Below are 17681 nucleotides of genomic sequence, written 5' to 3' on the forward strand. Positions count from 1 at the left end.
TCATACTAGGCAGTGCTGATGTGCTTGTGGGCAGTAGGAGAGGCTTCAAGTTCCTGGGAATGATTTGTGAAAGGTAGGAATACCCACCTCTCCTCCCCAGGCAGATATTCTGGCCACTATGCTCCCTGGAGAGGGGGGTGGACATCCTGCCTTTCATTCATCCCCGAGACCCCTAGCTCAGTCATTGGAAAACTCATTCCCCTCTCCGCGCTTTGTCCTTAGTCTCCTCTAAGTCTCTCCTCATTTACCTCTTACTAGGAGCATCCTCTCTGCAATTTTTGGTTTTGATAACAAAAGCCAGGAAGGACATTTTTCCCCCTGCAATTTTGGCTTTGAGTCTTACATCACCAACAGTGCCAGGTGGAAAAGGTCTGCTTTGAGTTGTGCTGATAAATATGGAGATGAAAGGCATTTCGTGAAGAGGGACTAGCATATGGAAACCCTCAGAAGCGTGAGGGAGCATGTTGCTGTAAGAGAACAAGTAACAAGGAAAGATTAAACCGAGCAGACAGTACATTTGGAGTCGAAGCTAATCACTCATGATACCAAGTCTCAAGTTATTTCAGGTCTGGAATACTTCTGTTTTTATAATTAGAACATGTACTTTGTGATGGAGGGGACAAATTAATGAAGAAAAATTAGAGTGTGAATTTGAAGAATTTCCCTCAGAGGCTTGAATTTTGATGAGAGACCTCCCATGTATGGCTCCATCTCCGTGGTCAATTCTACCCCTTTTGCAACAGGAGGTCCAATATTCCTTATTATTGTCCAACGTCTCATTTTTTTTTCCATTACAGTAAGAGTCGGACTTAGATTCCAGGACGCGTAGCATTCTAGGACCCCTTGACTTCTCTTCGAATTGATATGTTTTTATTCCCCCAGTGACTAGTGACATTGCATGACCAGAGCGTGGCATACCCAGAATTTCTGCTTCTGAAACAAGATTAATTTTAGGAAACCCATACTGGGGCTGTGTGAGAACGAAGGCCAGTAATGATCTGTGCATGAAGGATGACTTTGAACATAATGTATTAATAGAATTCACAGTAAGATATGGCTGAACCAGGAACTCAGCAGGAGCAAGGCACTACATAAATAGAAGGCAGCATTATTTTTATAATAATCTAACACTGCTCATATTCCAACTGTCATAACACTTAACCCTACCCTGTTTTCCAAACTGTGTGGGTGATGATTTTCCTGGGTGACGTATGTCATATCATGTGTGTATATAGACAGTGTTCTTTGGCCGCCAAAGTTGTCATTCGCTGAGCAGTAGGATGGGAAGATTTTAGTACACTGTTTCTGCTTCCACTTGCAAAGTTGGCCCAGTACCATTTCCTCTGGTCATTTCTCAAGGACCCCGAAAGAGCCTATAAAATAATAAGCTCTTTGCAATTACACATCCCATCTATTGATTTGTATATTTTGTCTTAGATGAGATTGCAGATATTATTTAGACACAGACACACAGACGTTTATGGCAAATTATGTTCGAAGAAAACATGCTGTAATTTTTAATTGTATTTTCCATGGATACGACAAGAACTTGGAATTATATTCCTGGTCAATGGGCAGAATGCCCAAATCGACTTCATTATTTTACAAGAAAAAATGACAACTAACATTTCATTTAGTAGCCTGGAAATTATTTTTCATTTCTATAACGTGGAATAAAATGCTTCACATTATACTGAGAGAGTCCCTGTTATCTCTGTGTTTTACTCTCGTAACATCAGAAAGTGAAAGGACATGTCCCTCAGGCTCTGAAGGTTTTCTCTGGGATGATCTTACTACTGCACCTCCCTGCCCCCCAAGACTTCAAAGGAGGTATTAGCTTCTGTTAATGGCTTATGCCAAATAACCAGCCAACACAAAAACCTGCGATGTGTCTTTCCTGCCACCTGCTTTAGCTGAGTCCGTGTATTCCCCAAGCAAGACTTCTTCTTCCTTCTCGTGGTCCTTTCTGGTTTCTTAGGATGCCTCCCTTGTATCTATTTCTTTTTGGTACCTCTTTTGCATCAGGAGTCACCCTGACTTTATGGTTTGGCACTGGTCCTGGTGGGCTTTGAGCTCATCAGCTTCCTGTCCTCCACTCTGTGGTGAGGCGAGAATGCCACATCCATCAACTCTTTAAAAAAAATTTTTTTTTTAATGTTTATTTATTTTGAGAGAGAGAGGGAGACAGAGAATCTGAAGCAGGCTCCGGGCTCTGAGCTGTCAGCGCAGAGCCCGGCGTGGGGCTTGAACCCACGAACCATGAGATCATGACCTCAGCCGAAGTTGGATGCTTAACCAACTGAGCCACCCAGGCACCCCCCAGATACATCATCTCTTTGACAGGAGTGGCGACTGAGCTCCAGAGAAGCCATCCACAGCCTTCACCCACAGTTACTCCGTCAAAACTGCGTCTCCCTGCAGCCACAACATGACCCTTGACCTACATGATCGTGAACTCAAAGATGAGCTGTTAAGCTCTTTCTTTTATCAGACACACAGCATGCTTGAACATCTCGTTGGACTGGAAACGGACAGGTGTATTGTTATTATTACAGGTTTGTTTCTTTTTGTTTTGAACAAACCCTTCAGCAATTTTGCATGGAGATGACTCCAAGTTCATCTCTCTCATGGGCTCTCTTCTTATCCCCGCAACACCCAGTATTCCCACAAATATCTTGCAGCCCCAGTTTTCACATTGCTTTCTAAGTTGTTTTACTAAACCAAGCAGGAAACAACTTTAATTTTCAGGTGACGATGCTGTCCCTCACATTCTTCTTTGCCTTTTCTCTCTGTCCCTTCCCACCTTGCTCCCCTGAGCCTGTCCTCCCTGACACTCATGCAAAGGACAGAGGTCCCTGACAGGCTACAAGCAGGTGAGGCTTTGGAGCCATCGGGTTGCATCAGGAGAAGTGAAAGCTAAGGTCTGCACTCCATGGAACAGGAATCTGTGATCTTCTCTGTGACTTGGCTTCAAACTCTTAGTGTTTGGTAGAAGTAAACAAAGACTGATCTATCTCTATGCCCTATCTTGTTTTTTTAACAATTTTTAATTTTTTTTAATATTTTTTAATGTTTACTATATTTTTAAGAGAGAGAGACAGAGTGTGAGCGGGAGAGAAGCAAAGAGAGAGAGAAGGAGGTACAGGATCCAAAGCAGGCTCCAGGCTCTGAGCTGTCCGCACAGAGCCCGACACAGGGCTTGAACCCACGAACTGTGAGATCTTGACCTGAGCCGAAGTCGGACGCTCAACCGACTGAGCCCCCTGGGCACCCCTGTTTTTTAATTTTTTAAATATTTATTTATATTTGAGAGAGAGAGAGACAGAGAACGAGTGGGGGAGGGAAGAGAAAAAAGGAGACATAGAATCCGAGGTGGGCTCCAGGCTCTGAACTGTCAGCACAGAGCCCGACATGGGGCTCAAACTCGCGAACTACAAGATTGCAACCTCAGCTGAAGTCAGATGCTTAACCAACTGAGCCACCCAGGCGCCCCTATCTCTATGCTCTTCCAAATCGTTTGTGGTGTCAAACAATTTGGAAACAGGATTATGACCATTACAGTAGAAACTTGAGAGATATTTTCAACCTTCTTGATTACTCAGTTTCCTCATCTGGAAAATGGGGATAAAAATAGGATCTTCCTGGGGCGCCTGGGTGGCGCAGTCGGTTAAGCGTCCGACTTCAGCCAGGTCACGGTCTCGCGGTCCGTGAGTTCGAGCCCCCTGTCAGGCTCTGGGCTGATGGCTCAGAGCCTGGAGCCTGTTTCCGATTCTGTGTCTCCCTCTCTCTCTGCCCCTCCCCCGTTCATGCTCTGTCTCTCTTTGTCCCAAAAATAAATAAACGTTGAAAAAAAAAAATAGGATCTTTCTGACAGTGTTCTAAACTCAGTGTTTGCATTTTGAAAGTGTTCCATAGATAGCAATTTTTTTACGAGTGAGCCCTGCTTGAGACATCGTCACATATATTCAAGAAGGTTCCTAGATCTTTGTGCAGGATCCGTGAGTTGTTTTATCACTGGCTCCTGTTACCAAATAATCGCGCCAAAAAAATGACATTTTAATATAATATCTTCGGGATCAAAACCACAAGTTTGGGGTCTGAATTATTTAGGATATCAACTTAACTCTATTAATAGAGAAAGACTCAAGCTAATAGTGACACAAACAAGAAAGAATTTATTTCTCTGCCGCAGAAAGTTCCAGGGAGATTACTGAGCTGGAGAAGTGGTTTATAATCATCTAGAACTCAGGCTGCCTCTGCCTTGTTGCTTCAGGGCTCCTGTCCTGTGGCTACACTCCTGTTTCTGGAGCCCTGATCCAGCAGAGGCATCACATCTGTATATCAGCCAGCAGGAAGGGGGAAAGAAGAGGAGAGGAATGTTTGAGGTACAGCCTCAAAGTTATATCATTTGCTTCTTGCAACCTACCCCTATCGCCAGGCTCATCAGCAAAGAAGTTTGGAAAAGGCACCCTTTAGTGAGACAGCTCCCGTCGTAAGAAAGTCAGAATCTGTTTTACATACAGATGCCCGGCAAAGTGCCATAGCGTTGGGCTTGAGAGCTGTCATGTTGAGCCGCACGGAGCTGTTGTATTCAGGGGATAGCGCTGGTGTAAAAGATACAAAAAACCACCCATGCTCAGCCATTGCCCTGGAGGAAGAGATCCTAATTCATCTATTTCAGTTAACAGCATGATTTATCTTCCAGTCGCCCAGACTGGCCTCCTTGGACTTTTCTCTTTCCCTTGACATAAAAATCCAATAAGTTGCTTTGTCTCATCTAATGCTTCTTACACACATCTTCTCTTTTCAACTCACACTACTACCCTAATTTAGGCCTAATTATGTACCACCCAGACAACTGCAATTACCTCCAAATTGGTCTCCCTCCCCCCCAGTTTCTTCACTTTCCAATTCATTCTACAATACGACTGCCAAGTTAATCTTCCCTGAACACAGCTCTGATCAGCGCTGCCCTGCTTAGACCCCCCTCAATGGCTCCCCACTGCCTATTTCACAAAAGCCCAATGCCTCCATCAAGGCGCCCCGCCTTCTGGCTCAAGCTTACCTTTCCAGCTTTATTTATAGCTTTATTTATCCTTCTTCCACAAACCTCATGCTCCATGGATCGCTCCATATTTTACCATGTCTACTCTTCTGCTCATAATGGAATGTATCATCCCCCCTCTGTGTGGCGAAACCATTCTCACCTTTAAAGCCTAGCTCAACACCACCGTTGGGGCCTCTGCTTCCTCTAGGGAAAACGTAGCCCCCTCCCATAACTTGTTCAGAATTCATTTCAACTCTCTCCTGTGAAATGTCTTATATGCAGTCTTAACGAAACGACTCATATGTGTATAGCTCAATAGGTTTTTATAAGATGAATATACGGGCCAAACCAACATACAAACGAGGAAAGTGAGCATTAGCAGCCCCCAGCAGCCCCCTTATGCTCCTGCTGGTCACAAACTCTTTATACCCTTGCCCAGAGTAGCCACCACCCTGACTCCCAACGTGACAAGTCAGTTTTGTCTTTGTGTCCTAAATAAGTGGAATCATAGAGCCATTAATCTCTTCTACGCGTTGTCTTTTGGATTCACGATGACGTGTTTGAGATTCACCAGTATTGTTACATAGAGCTGTAGATCATTTCCTCCCTTTGTTATGTGATATCCCATAGGGTGAACATAGCGCAATGTAATTTGTCCCATCATCTTCCTGAAAAGTAGTTGCAGGGGTGGGGTAGGGGGGTGGTATAGTTTCCAATTTGAGACTATTACAAATATCACTGTCATGAACATGCCTCCATTTATGCAAAGGCACTCCTGGGTCACGGGACACCTTCTACTTTATTTGACATTACTGAACAGTTTCCCAAGTTGGTTTTACCAATCAATACTCCTGCCAGCCATGAACTAGAATTTCAGTTGCTTCACGTCCTTGCTAACACTTAGCATTTTCTGGATTTTTAATTTTAGCCATGCTAAAATGGATATTTAGTAGGTTATCATACTGTGGTTTTAATTTGCAATTCTCTGACTAATAGGGTTGAATGTCTACATCTAGTTTTATTGGTAATTTGAATATCCTATTTTCTACAGTGTCTTATCATGTATTTTGCCCATTTTTTTTTTCTTACTGGATTTTCTATCTTTTTCTTATTGAGTTAAAAGTCCTCTCTATATCCTAGGTATGAGTCCTGTGTTAGTTATATGTGTTATAAATTCTTATGCACATTTAAGAAAACATTTAGGCTCACTAAGGGCAGGGTATGTGTGTGTGTGTGTGTGTGTGTGTGTGTGTGTGTGTGTGTATACATATACAGTTGCATAATTAGTGAAGGATTCAATAACTATCTTATCATGCACAGATATTATTAAAGCAAGGATCCTCTTTCATTAATTTCTGTCCTCATCCACTGTGGCACTCATGGCAATTCTTCAATCCGTCTTTGTCAAATGAATAACTAAATAGCTTCCAGCAACCGGAAACATTTCATTGTGTGCGAAGTTCTCCCTAGTGGGGGTCTCGGGATAGTGATCCAAAGGGGACCCAGCAGGCTGTTTCCCTCTTGGTGTAAAGGCTCCTGTAATACCTTGTTTACATTTGAAAAGAAATACTTGGGTTTCTCAGCCCATGGATAACTCTGAAAGCAGAATTTTAAAAATGCAAAGTGCCCATATGCTCAGCTTGTACTGAGAAATGGTCTCATGAGTAATTAAAAACAGTTACAAAAGCAATGGAGTTGTAACAATTGAAATATCACACACATATGTGTGCACCGAATCAGAAAACCCCATAATACTCAGTCACTGAATATTTCTGTGACTGTAGGGTTTGTGACACCAAATGAGCATCCTTATTCAATGCTTACATCTGAGAGCTCAATCACACCTCAGAGACTTCACCAGTTTTTCTAGAGCTTGCTTCTGTTTTTAAGCTGTGTGCTTTGCTTCAGTTGAAAGGCTTTAGGCTAGTGATTGTGGCTTTATGTGTTTTATTACCACTAGTGCTCAACAGCCCAATAATAATAATGAAATCAGCACATTTGTACCGTACATTTCTCTTTTCTTATGCAAGTGCATAGATGATTAAAGATTTCCTCTTCTTCCCTTTTTGATTTTCTACCACTACGTCAAAACGGACATGGATAAAGTGCGTGTTGTTTTTGGAATCAGATTAATTTCATTCTTGCATTCCATTCTGCAAGTGATTTTCCAACCGATTTAGGAGTCGAGAGGCGGGAGTCGGCGGGGCAAAAGATGGGTTGGGTTCTGATTACAGTGATGCCAAGAATTAGACATGGTGAGTGGTGTTGCAGAGTTAGGGGCTAGATATTATTATGGAAAAGCACAAACTTATGCTATAGAATAGGAATTGACAAACTTCTCCTGTGATGTGCCAGGAAGACCATACAATGTTTGTTGCAGCTTCAGCTTCTCCATTTCACTATTGTAGCACGTGCAAAAGCAGGCTTGGACAATACATAATAAACAAATGAGCGTGGCTTTGTTCCGAGGAGACTTTATTTACAGAAATGGGCAGCATACCAGATTTGGATCGTGGGCTGAATTGTGTGCCCACTCTGGAAGACTTGGGTTTCCATTCTGCTGCTCATTCAGTTGTATCTTTAGATTATCCATAACCTCATCTGTAAAATGGGCTAACGGCACCTGGGCTACCCACTCCCAGGTAGTGAGGATGGCCTGAGATACCGTGAGAGGACTTTTTTAGAAACTCATAAACTGTATAGTGTGATGCTCATGGTAAATCTTAAAACTGCAAAATTTTAGAATCAAAAATAGCCTTAGTGTCAATATTTCCCAGCATCTTGGTTTTGAAACTACTAAAGTCAAGACTCAGAGAGCTTATGGTAGGCGCTTAGAGGTCACACGGTTAGCTGACAGCAGATTCGGAACAAAAACGCCACTGGAATGGGGACACCCAATGTGAAGGCACAGTGGCTCGGTGCCTCTACCTTGGTAGAAAGGTATCTTTCTAATCATGAACTTTTACGTCACTGTAATTGTAATGTGGCCATAAATATAACCTGCTTCCTTTCCTACTTTGAAGATGCTCTGGGAAGCAGGGGGCTAGCTTTCTCCCCAGGGAAGGGTGCTTCCCAGGAGGTGTCTGCTCCCAAAGGTGGGCTATGGAGCTAAGAGTGCCTGTGTCTACAATATGTCCACTTTGTTGCCAGACCAGGCAAGGGCAAGACAGATTACCAAGTAGGTCACTGGCTGTTTGCTCCCAGACCTTCCGGCCAGCTAAGCTGGAACAGTAGGGCCTGTGGAAAATTGTACCTGGGAGCTCCACGCCCTCTGGATCCACCCAAACTGTCTCATGGAGGTTGTCTGGCCCTGGTGGTGTTCCAGATGACACGGCGCTGGTCATTTCAGGATGAGCTTGCTTCTCAGGCCCTGTGACGACTCTCCTTGTGTCTCTTCTCTAGAACTTAGCATAAGAGAGGGATGGCCTGCCTCTCTCCCATCACCACTTGCCCACCTGAGAGCAAATTGAGGACGTTTAGTCATTTCTGGGATGACGTTCTATTAAAAGCAACAGTGAGGTTTAAGCAACACGTTCTAGAGGGAAAGGGGGAAAAAAAGGCAGGAATAAGGAAACCAGACTCTGGCCTTAGCTCTGCCATTGAAGCAATGCCAGGTCTTGTGCCTGTCTATCCCCATCTCTGGACCTCAGTTTCCCCATGTGTATAAAACATGCTTAGGCTAGATGATACATAAGGTCTTTCCCCAACATTTTGTTTTGTTCTTATCCAGTTCTGTCATTCAGTTCTATTGATATTTCTCTTTATTTATTGAACACTCAGTATGTCTGCAGAAGCTTTTCCAAAACCTTAAGTCACTGACACTATTGAAATGCTTAAGATTCACTTGGGCAGAACATGACGAATACCCAATGAACAGCAGCAAAGCAGTAGGTGTTAAGACTGAGTCAGAAATCACAGTTGCCTGGAATGGTCAGAGAATGTTTCTTAGAAAGGGCCAAACTTCATTCAGTATAGAAATTGACCCTAGCATTGGTGACAAAGTAAGAAAAGACTGCACTTTTAAAAGCTGGCAGAAGTTAGATATGTTAAGAGAAAGACAGGGTGCAGAGGGAGATACTAACAGGTCTTTGTTCAGGGCGGTCCAGTTGGAAGAGCGAACTTAGGAGAATCAGAAGGTGATTTGGGATAAACAGCTTTGCACATGGTGAAGGATGTCCTTGAGTGCCAAAATGAAGAACTTGGATATTTTTCCTAGAGAGAGTGACAGTCTGAATATTTCTGGACATTTGAATTGACTAGCAGCCTGTACTAAGATTATTTGACAGCAATAGCTTGAGTAGATTGGAGAAAAAGGTAAATTATAATAAAGCAGGGAGCATTTGAGCAGCTATGGAAACAATACGGGGATGAGGTAATAAGAAGCTGGTAGTGGTAAGAATAGACAAAGGTAGGAAATGCTACTGATGGGGGCACTGGGTGGCTCAGTGTGTTCAGCATCCGACTCTTAATTTCGGCTCAGGTCATGATCTCGTGGTGTGTGGGATGGAGCCCCACATGGGGCTCTGTGCCGACAGTGAGGCGCCTGCTTGAGATTCTCTCTCTCTCTCCTCCTCTCTCTGCCCCTCCCCAGCTCATGCTCTCTCTCCGTCAAAATAAAAATTAATTAATTAAAAAAGAAATGTTACACGATGAAGAGTTGACAGGACTTGGTTGTCTTATCAGGGCTGAGACTTCAGTCAGCAAAGATAACTATTCCAGGGTTTTGTGATGACAATAACTCAGTTTCCCTGCATGTATTTTTTGATATGGGTAGACTGTTAGTGTATAATCCTAGGTGTTAATTTTGTGTGACAAGGCATTTTTTTTTTTTATCCATAGATGTCACCACATAATACTACCTGGAAGAGAAGGGTTCTGGCAGGATTTATTTCTCTATAAAGATTTAAAGACTCTATTGATTTCTAATTTTAAACATGCACCGAACTGCACCTATTTCTCAGGTTATTAATTTTGAGATCATTCTTTCTTCTTTACCAATAACCCACTAATGTCTGACGACTCTCCCTCATGACCAGGTGACTTGGTCTGTGTCATTTCTTCCATTAGTTCGTTAAAGCCACAATCTCCAATTCTTTTTTTTTCTTTTTTCTTTTTTCTTTTTTCTTTTTTGTACAATTCAATGGCTTTTAGTATATTCACAGAGTCATGTAACGTCACCACAATTAATTTTATAACGTTTTAATCACCCCCATAAAAACTCCATAACCATTAGAAGACACTTACCTCCAACCTCCATAGCCCTGGGCAGACACTAACCCAATAATTCTGTCTCTATGGATTTGTCTATTCAGAATAGTTCATACAAATATGGAATCACAAACTATATGATCTTTTATGACCGGATTTTTCACTTAGTATGTTTTCAAGGTTCATCCACATTGTAACACACATCAGTACGACATTCCTTTTTCTGGCCAAACAATATGCCTTGCACTGCTGTTCAACATTGACTCATTCACTTTATCAGTTCATTGCCATTTAGATTCATTGCCATTTGTCCCTTTTTTTTTACTATTATTAATAAAGCTGCTATAAAAATGCATGTGCCAATTCTGTGTATACACATGTATTCATTTTTCTTGTGTGTGTTCTTAGCAACATTGGGTCATATTGTAACTCCATGTTTAACTTCTGACCAGCTTCCACATTGTTTTCCAAAGAAGATTCACCATTTCATATTCTGTATTTCTCTCTGAAAAACAAACAAACAAACAAATAAACATGATAAAAAACTTAAAAAAAAAAGAAATGAAAAAATGTGGTGCAGAGAAAGTAAGGAACTTGACCAAGATCACTTACACCAGGAATTGGCAAAATGAGCCTTAAAGCTAGACAATGTAGCTTTAGAGATTATCCTGTCAACCACTGATCTTAGACCTCTCTTAAATAATGAAAAATTCACAGTTTCCCAGAGTAATTAATTTGAACTTATTTCTTTTTCACACGTACAAATTTTTTCTCACTACTTTGTGACTCAAATGAGGAGAAGGAGGCTAGATGTGGTAAAAGCATTTCACGTTAACCAAGGAGAAGCCATTGAAAGCTGAAACAATGGGGTGCCTGGGTGGCTCAGTCGGTTAAGCCACGGACTTTGGCTCAGGTCACGATCTCATGGTTTTGTGATTTCAAAAGTGCGGAGCCTGCTTGGATTCTCTCTCTCTCTCTCTCTCTCTCTCCATCTCTCTGCCCCTCCCCCACTCGCACTGTCTCTGTCTCTCTCAAAAATGAATAAATTAAAAAACTTTTTTTTTTAAAGCTGAAACAAGGACTCTGAGTTTTACTCCAAGGTTTTAAAGAAGAAACCATGATTCCCACTTTATAGAATTTGTTAAATCAATTAACGCAAGTGTCCACAATACTGCTGTGTGTGTAAAAGCTGGATCTGGATTTGCATTGTGGAAAGATCATGGCTTTTGGAGTCAAGGAGTCATGAATTCAATGTGGGACATGGGCTAGAATTTTAATCTCTATAAACTCTCATCTGTGAGGTAGATATAATAAGACACTCAGAATTGTTATGAGAATTTACAGATAGCATAACCATCTGGCACAATGCCTACCATGTAGAACAAGTTTGATAAGAGCTATTTTTACGTTTACTATGATGGTGGTTGCTTTTTCCAAATGGGAAATGGGTCCCAAAACATGGCTAGAAACATGCTCAACTCATACATAGATTGGCAAAGATGAGTACTATTATACACCTTTCAAAGAAATTACCAAAAATATACCACCTTCTGGAAGCTCAACCCTACTTTCCATCTGCATTATCTTTTGACTCGAATGGTTAGGTGCCCACAGCCTTTTTGCATTAAATTTTACATTGATATTTATGACCCCCTTAGTACGTGTAATATCTGAGTTCTCCAACTTCTCAGCCCTTTGCTGTCCCCCTCCCTGGTGTGGTATGAAATAAGGTTCCCAGCAGCATTGTAATAGACAGGTCGGCCAGAATTCAAAAGTGGGGGTTACCAAGTAATTATGCGGAGGAGATTCCAAAAATGTATATTTTTATGTCCATATATAAAAACTGCATTAAATTTAGGGCAAGCCAAAACATTGTCCCAGCTTGAGTTCCCAGAGCATATGGCTTTATAAATGCTGTACCACCTTTTCACTTGAAGACGAAATAATAAGCACAGCCAGGGTCTCGGTGGGGGCCTGATCCTCCAGAAAGATGCAGCTCTTTCCTTTTTCATTTCAGGGGACAGGGGATACTTTTCTCTGAAACGGGTGCCTATCTTCGCAGTCTGCATCCAGGACCCACATCTGTGTCCTATTACGATCCAATTTTGTTTTATTTATAAATCCTCCAGGGCCTTTTAATGTTGACCCTGAATATGAACTCAACTTAACATGAGGAAAGAATATTCAACTACATTTGGCTCCTGGAAACTTCTCAAACTGTCCACTAATGTGTCTTTCGTTCTTAGGTACCCACCTCCCATGCATAGGGCCATATGTCCTGAGCAGGTGTAATCCAATCCAGAGGTTCTTGGGGAAAGTGGATTCATTAGGATTTAGGGAGCCAGTAATTCCACAGTTAGAAGGAAATGTGGAGGCCAGCTAAGTCAGTGATTTTCAACCAGAGGTGCTTTTAGACCCAGTGAAACTCAGGAGCAGTCTATGGACACAGACATCCGTCAGAATTCCCAAGAATTACCTTTCCCATAATCCTCATGCCCACCAGCAAGTGTGATGAGCTAACTCCTGTGGCAGTCTCATCTGTCAAATGCTAACAGAGGAGGGACCTCCAACGTAGAACTTTCCTTTTCTTTCCTTGGTCTCTTTGTATAACACAGGAATCCTTGATGTTTGCTATTCCACCCCTACCAGTCCCTCCCTCCCAGTGGATTCTCACAGCAATTTCTTTATCTTCAATCAGAAGGAATTGCTCCAAAATACCGATGCAGAGGTGCACAGGCCTACAACTACTCTAACTGAGACCAGAAGAATCTGGAACCCGTCTCACCTCAGAGGCAGATGCTTCGGAATGTTAGGGGAAAGAAAGGCAGGCTGTTGGACCTGCAAATTGTTCTGGGGCCCACGTGATGGTCGTCTGGGGAGGCTGTAAGGATGTAATGATTAAACAAACGGGTGGCATTTGATTGTATCACATGCCGCTGTCTTTTACTGTGCTATAAAATGGTTCATTTGGGGGGAAATGTGAATTAAAACTTTTCTGCTGTGATCAAACAGTTGTCCTAGTGGTTTAAAATATAATTCCATTGCTCCTTCTCCTTACTACCCTTATGCCCTCCACCCCCGACTCCCTTCCTCTCCTCTCCTCTCCTCTCCTCTCCTCTCCTCTCCTCTCCTCTCCTTTCCTTTCCTTTCCCTCCTTTCTTCCTTCCTTCCTTCCTTCCTTCTCTTCTGTTTTTTTCTCTACTGGGCTTGAATTCAAACCTACTGGTTCCACTATTATTAATTGCATGACCTTTTGACAAGCTTATTAAACTCTCTGAGGCTCTTTTTTTTTTTTTTTTGATCTCTAAAACTGGGATAATAATACCCATGTCATAAGGCTATTGAGAGTTTTCAAAGAAACACAATATGTAAAAGACATCGTCTTACATGATTCTTAGGCTTAAAAGGTGCTCAGTTTATGTGAATTCTTTTTTCTTTCTCCCTTCCCCAAAGCTGTGCTTTAGCTGATGGAATGGGACATCTATGGCCTGATGTTTCAACCCTTGTGGCAACAGAAATCAGGGTGGCTAAATTGTTGTTGTTTATATGCACTGATGCTCACACTGTCTCCCTAAAGGCTTCCCCTGACAGAGGAGGGGTGCTAAGAATGGAGGCCTAAAGCAACAAAATTAGCTTTAGGGCAATGAGATCTATCAGCGTTATGAGCTGCATTGTGTCCCCCACAAATTTATATGTTGAAGTCCTAACACTCAGTATTCTAGCCTGTGACTGTCTTTGGAGACAGGGTCTTTAAAACATTAATTAAGTTCAAATGAGGTGATTCGGTTGGGCTCGAATCCAATATGACTGACGTCCTTCTAAGAAGAAGAGACTAGAATGCAGATAAACATGAGCAGAAAGGGAAGGCCGTGTAACAACACTAGGAGAAGACAGCCGCCTACAAGCCAAAGAGAGAGGCCCCAAAAGAAATCAGGATGGTGGAAGATTGTGGGAGGCTCCAGAACTGTGAGAAACTCCATTTCTGGTGTCCAAGCCACCCAGTCTGTGGTACTTCTTTCCAGCAGCCCCACCAGACCGGGGCAACCAGGAATCCATGGCCCATCTTTCTGAAACTGTAAAGCTGAGGTCAACTTCAGGAGGAGAAGGCAGAAATAGTTCCCAAGGGAAATTTCTGAAGGGACTGACATGGAAAAATGTGAAAGGATTTTCCGGGCAAAATAAGTTGTTCACTGACCGATGAATGGTCTGACCGACTGTCCCGGTGACAGGATGTAGGCTGAGCAGTCAAGACAAGGCATGCTTTGACAAGCTGGCGTCAGTCACGTCTCTGCATAATGCCATTTCAGCAGCTGCTGAGAATTATCTCTGCCTTTTAATCCTCTCATTTCGGAGTTGTTTCAGGCAGATTATTCCTAAAAACCTCATGTAATTAATATCAATTATTTAGATTGGCTGCTTTAGTCAGTGTCAGATTTTTCAGCCCAGGACAAGATGTTATTACTATTATTACTGCTAATTACTGTGTCGGAGAGTCCGTATGACAATTGGATTTCCACATAGGAAAATCAAGGTTTAATTACAGCAAAAGTTTATGAACAGGAAACTTGGGACTGGAATCACCGTTCCTTCTCAGAGAAATACCTTCTGGTGGTTTCTTAGGCTACAGGATGTCAAGTTTCCTGGTTAGAGTTACCTTCTGGTGGTTTCTTGGGCTACGGGAGGTCAAGCTGCCTGGTGGGACTCTTAGCACTGGCCCGTATTAACCGGGTAACCTTGGCCACGCAGAACTCTCTGGGTCTACTTTTGGGATTAATGTTAGGGTCTAACTTTATGAGGCTGCCGTGAAGTTTACATGAGTTAAGCTTTATGTCAAGCTCTCAGAACAAACCTGGCACATAGTAATTTCCGAGCACATAAAAGATCTCACTATTGATACTCTTACTACATTCGAGAAAGTATTGCAAGGGGAAGCAGGGTAGTGTGGTAGACCAGGTGTCAGGCCGACTGAGACATGAATCCCAGCTCTGCCTCTCACAAGGAACTCTGAGCAAATAACCTGAGTGAAGGATGGGTGTGTGATGAACGTTCACTGTTCATATTTACCAAGTGCTTATGACTTCCCAGGTACGGTGATGAAAGCTTTACTGCATCTACTAAAGTAACACTCTCTTCAAATTTACATGATAGGTATTGCTATTATTATTTTTGTGTCCCAGACAAAGAAAATAAGGATTGGAGGGGGTGCATAACTGGCTCGGGGTCAGTGAGCTTCTCGCTGGCAATGCCAGGCAGTCTAAAGCCCAAGCATTGGGCCTAAAGCAGCTGGCCCAAAGTGGGTCTCATAGCAGGTGGTGAATACCTGTATTTCATTCTGGCTTTAAATCGAGAGCAGATCACTTACTTGCTTGAGTTGGCATTCTGCGAGAGCAGGTAACCTTACATTGAAAGATGAAGAGTTGATGCAAATTAAAATTGGCATAGCCTCTCAATATGAATAATTGTCTTTTTTAAAATGTTTATTTATTTTTGAGACAGAGAGCATGAGCAGGGAGGGGCAGAGAGAGAGGGAGACACAGAATCCAAAGCAGCTCAGCTCCAGGTTCTGAGCTGTCAGCACAGATCCCGATGCAGGGCTCGAACTCACGAACTGTGAGTTCGGCTCATGACCTGAGGCGAAGTCGGACGCTCAGCCGACTGAACCATCCAGGTGTCCCTCAGTAATTGTCTCTGGTCTTATCAAGGATTGTCCACATTTTCCACACTCTGATCCAGTCTCTTATCCAATTGCCGGTTCTTGAACCCCGCTCTTTTGGAACTGAAACTTTTGCTAAAATCTCCAGTAATCATCAGATTGAACGAATGGCATAGTGCCCACTTACTTATAAGCATGCTGATCACAGTTGGAAAAAAATAGCCTTTAACAATTGTAGCCAATTAAAATAACTCTAATGAATCTTGTTTATTCAGAGCTACATAAACCTCTTGAGTGAAGGTTTTGTTCATTTTGGAATAGCATTGCTCTCTGTCGGTCCAGTCACCGACTGGAAGAAGTGTTTATTGAGCTGGTACTATGCATTAGGGTTTGTTCTAAGACCTGGGAGTATAGCAGTGACAGAAACAGTAAAACCTGCCTGCCCTGATAGAGCTAACATCCTAGAAGAGTGAGACCGACAGTAAACAAATGAATGACTGAAATATATCCAGCATGCCAGAAGGTTATGCCTTTGGAAAGGCAGTATGTTGGAATGGCTGGGTGCAGACTCTGGAGACAGAATCCTTGATTTAAATTCCAGCTCTGTGTGATGACAACTGTATGATCTTCGGCAAGTTACTAACTTCTCTGTGCCTTCATTTTTTTTTTTTTCATGTGTAGAAAGGGAGTGATGATAATAGTATGCATCTCATAGGGTTATACTAAACTTAAATGGGTTAATATTTGTAACGATACTTAAAAGAATATATGAGTGTATTCTATCTAATGTTTCATAAATGTGGAGAAAAATTAACTAGGGAATGAGTTTTAGAGGGGATATCATACAGTTTGCAATAAGAAAGTCACTGAGAAGGTACCGGGTAGCAGCTGAAGGAGAGTTGGAAGAAATGCTTTCTAAGAAGAAAGAACAAGAGCCAAGACTCTGACTTGGAAATCTGCCTGATGTGTTGGATAAATTGCCTGGAAGTGAGATGTAAGAGAAAAGAAAACTCAAAGATGGCTGCAAGTATCTTGACCTAAGGAAAAATGCCTGAAGTGAGGAAATTGGGGTGTAGCAGGTGTAGGATGCAGGGGGAAGATGAGGAGCACAAATTGGGTTTGAGATGTTCTGGAAATCTTGAATGGAGACATAGAAAGGTAGCCATAGGCATCTGGAGCTCGTGAGAGAGGCTCATGTTGGAAATATTCATCTTGGAGTCATTGCATATAGGCGGTATTTAAAGCCGTTGGATGGTATAGGAACACCAGGGGAAGGAGGGTAGGTAAGGAACTAGAGTAAGAACGGAGTCCTGGATCACCCCTAAAGTGAGAGATCAGAGGAAAAGAGAAGAAATCAGCCAAGGTCACCAAAAAGAATGGAGTCCTGGATCACCCCTAAAGTAAGAGATCGGAGCAAAGAGAAGAAATCAGCCAAGGTCACCGAAGAATGGCCAATATAATGGGAGGAAAACCAAGAAAGCATCCTGGAAGCAAAGTAAAGGAGAAAAAAGTGTATGAATTAGGAGGGAATGACCAGCTTCCTGAAATACTGCTGACAAATCAAGCAACTGGTCATTGGCATTAACAGTGTAGAGGTGCATGGTGGCCTTCAGACGTGTGGATTTGGTAGAGTGGTGGGATCAGATACTTGACTAAATATAAGATGCTTATTTGAGGAAATAGTGGGAGGAGAGAAATTAGGGCAACTCCTTCAAAGAGTGTTGCTACTATGGTACAAGGTGGGAAGGCAGAGTGAATATGCTAACTTGTGAG

Source organism: Prionailurus bengalensis, chromosome B3 (genome assembly GCF_016509475.1).
Source record: "Prionailurus bengalensis isolate Pbe53 chromosome B3, Fcat_Pben_1.1_paternal_pri, whole genome shotgun sequence".
Classification (NCBI taxonomy): Eukaryota; Metazoa; Chordata; class Mammalia; order Carnivora; family Felidae; genus Prionailurus; species Prionailurus bengalensis.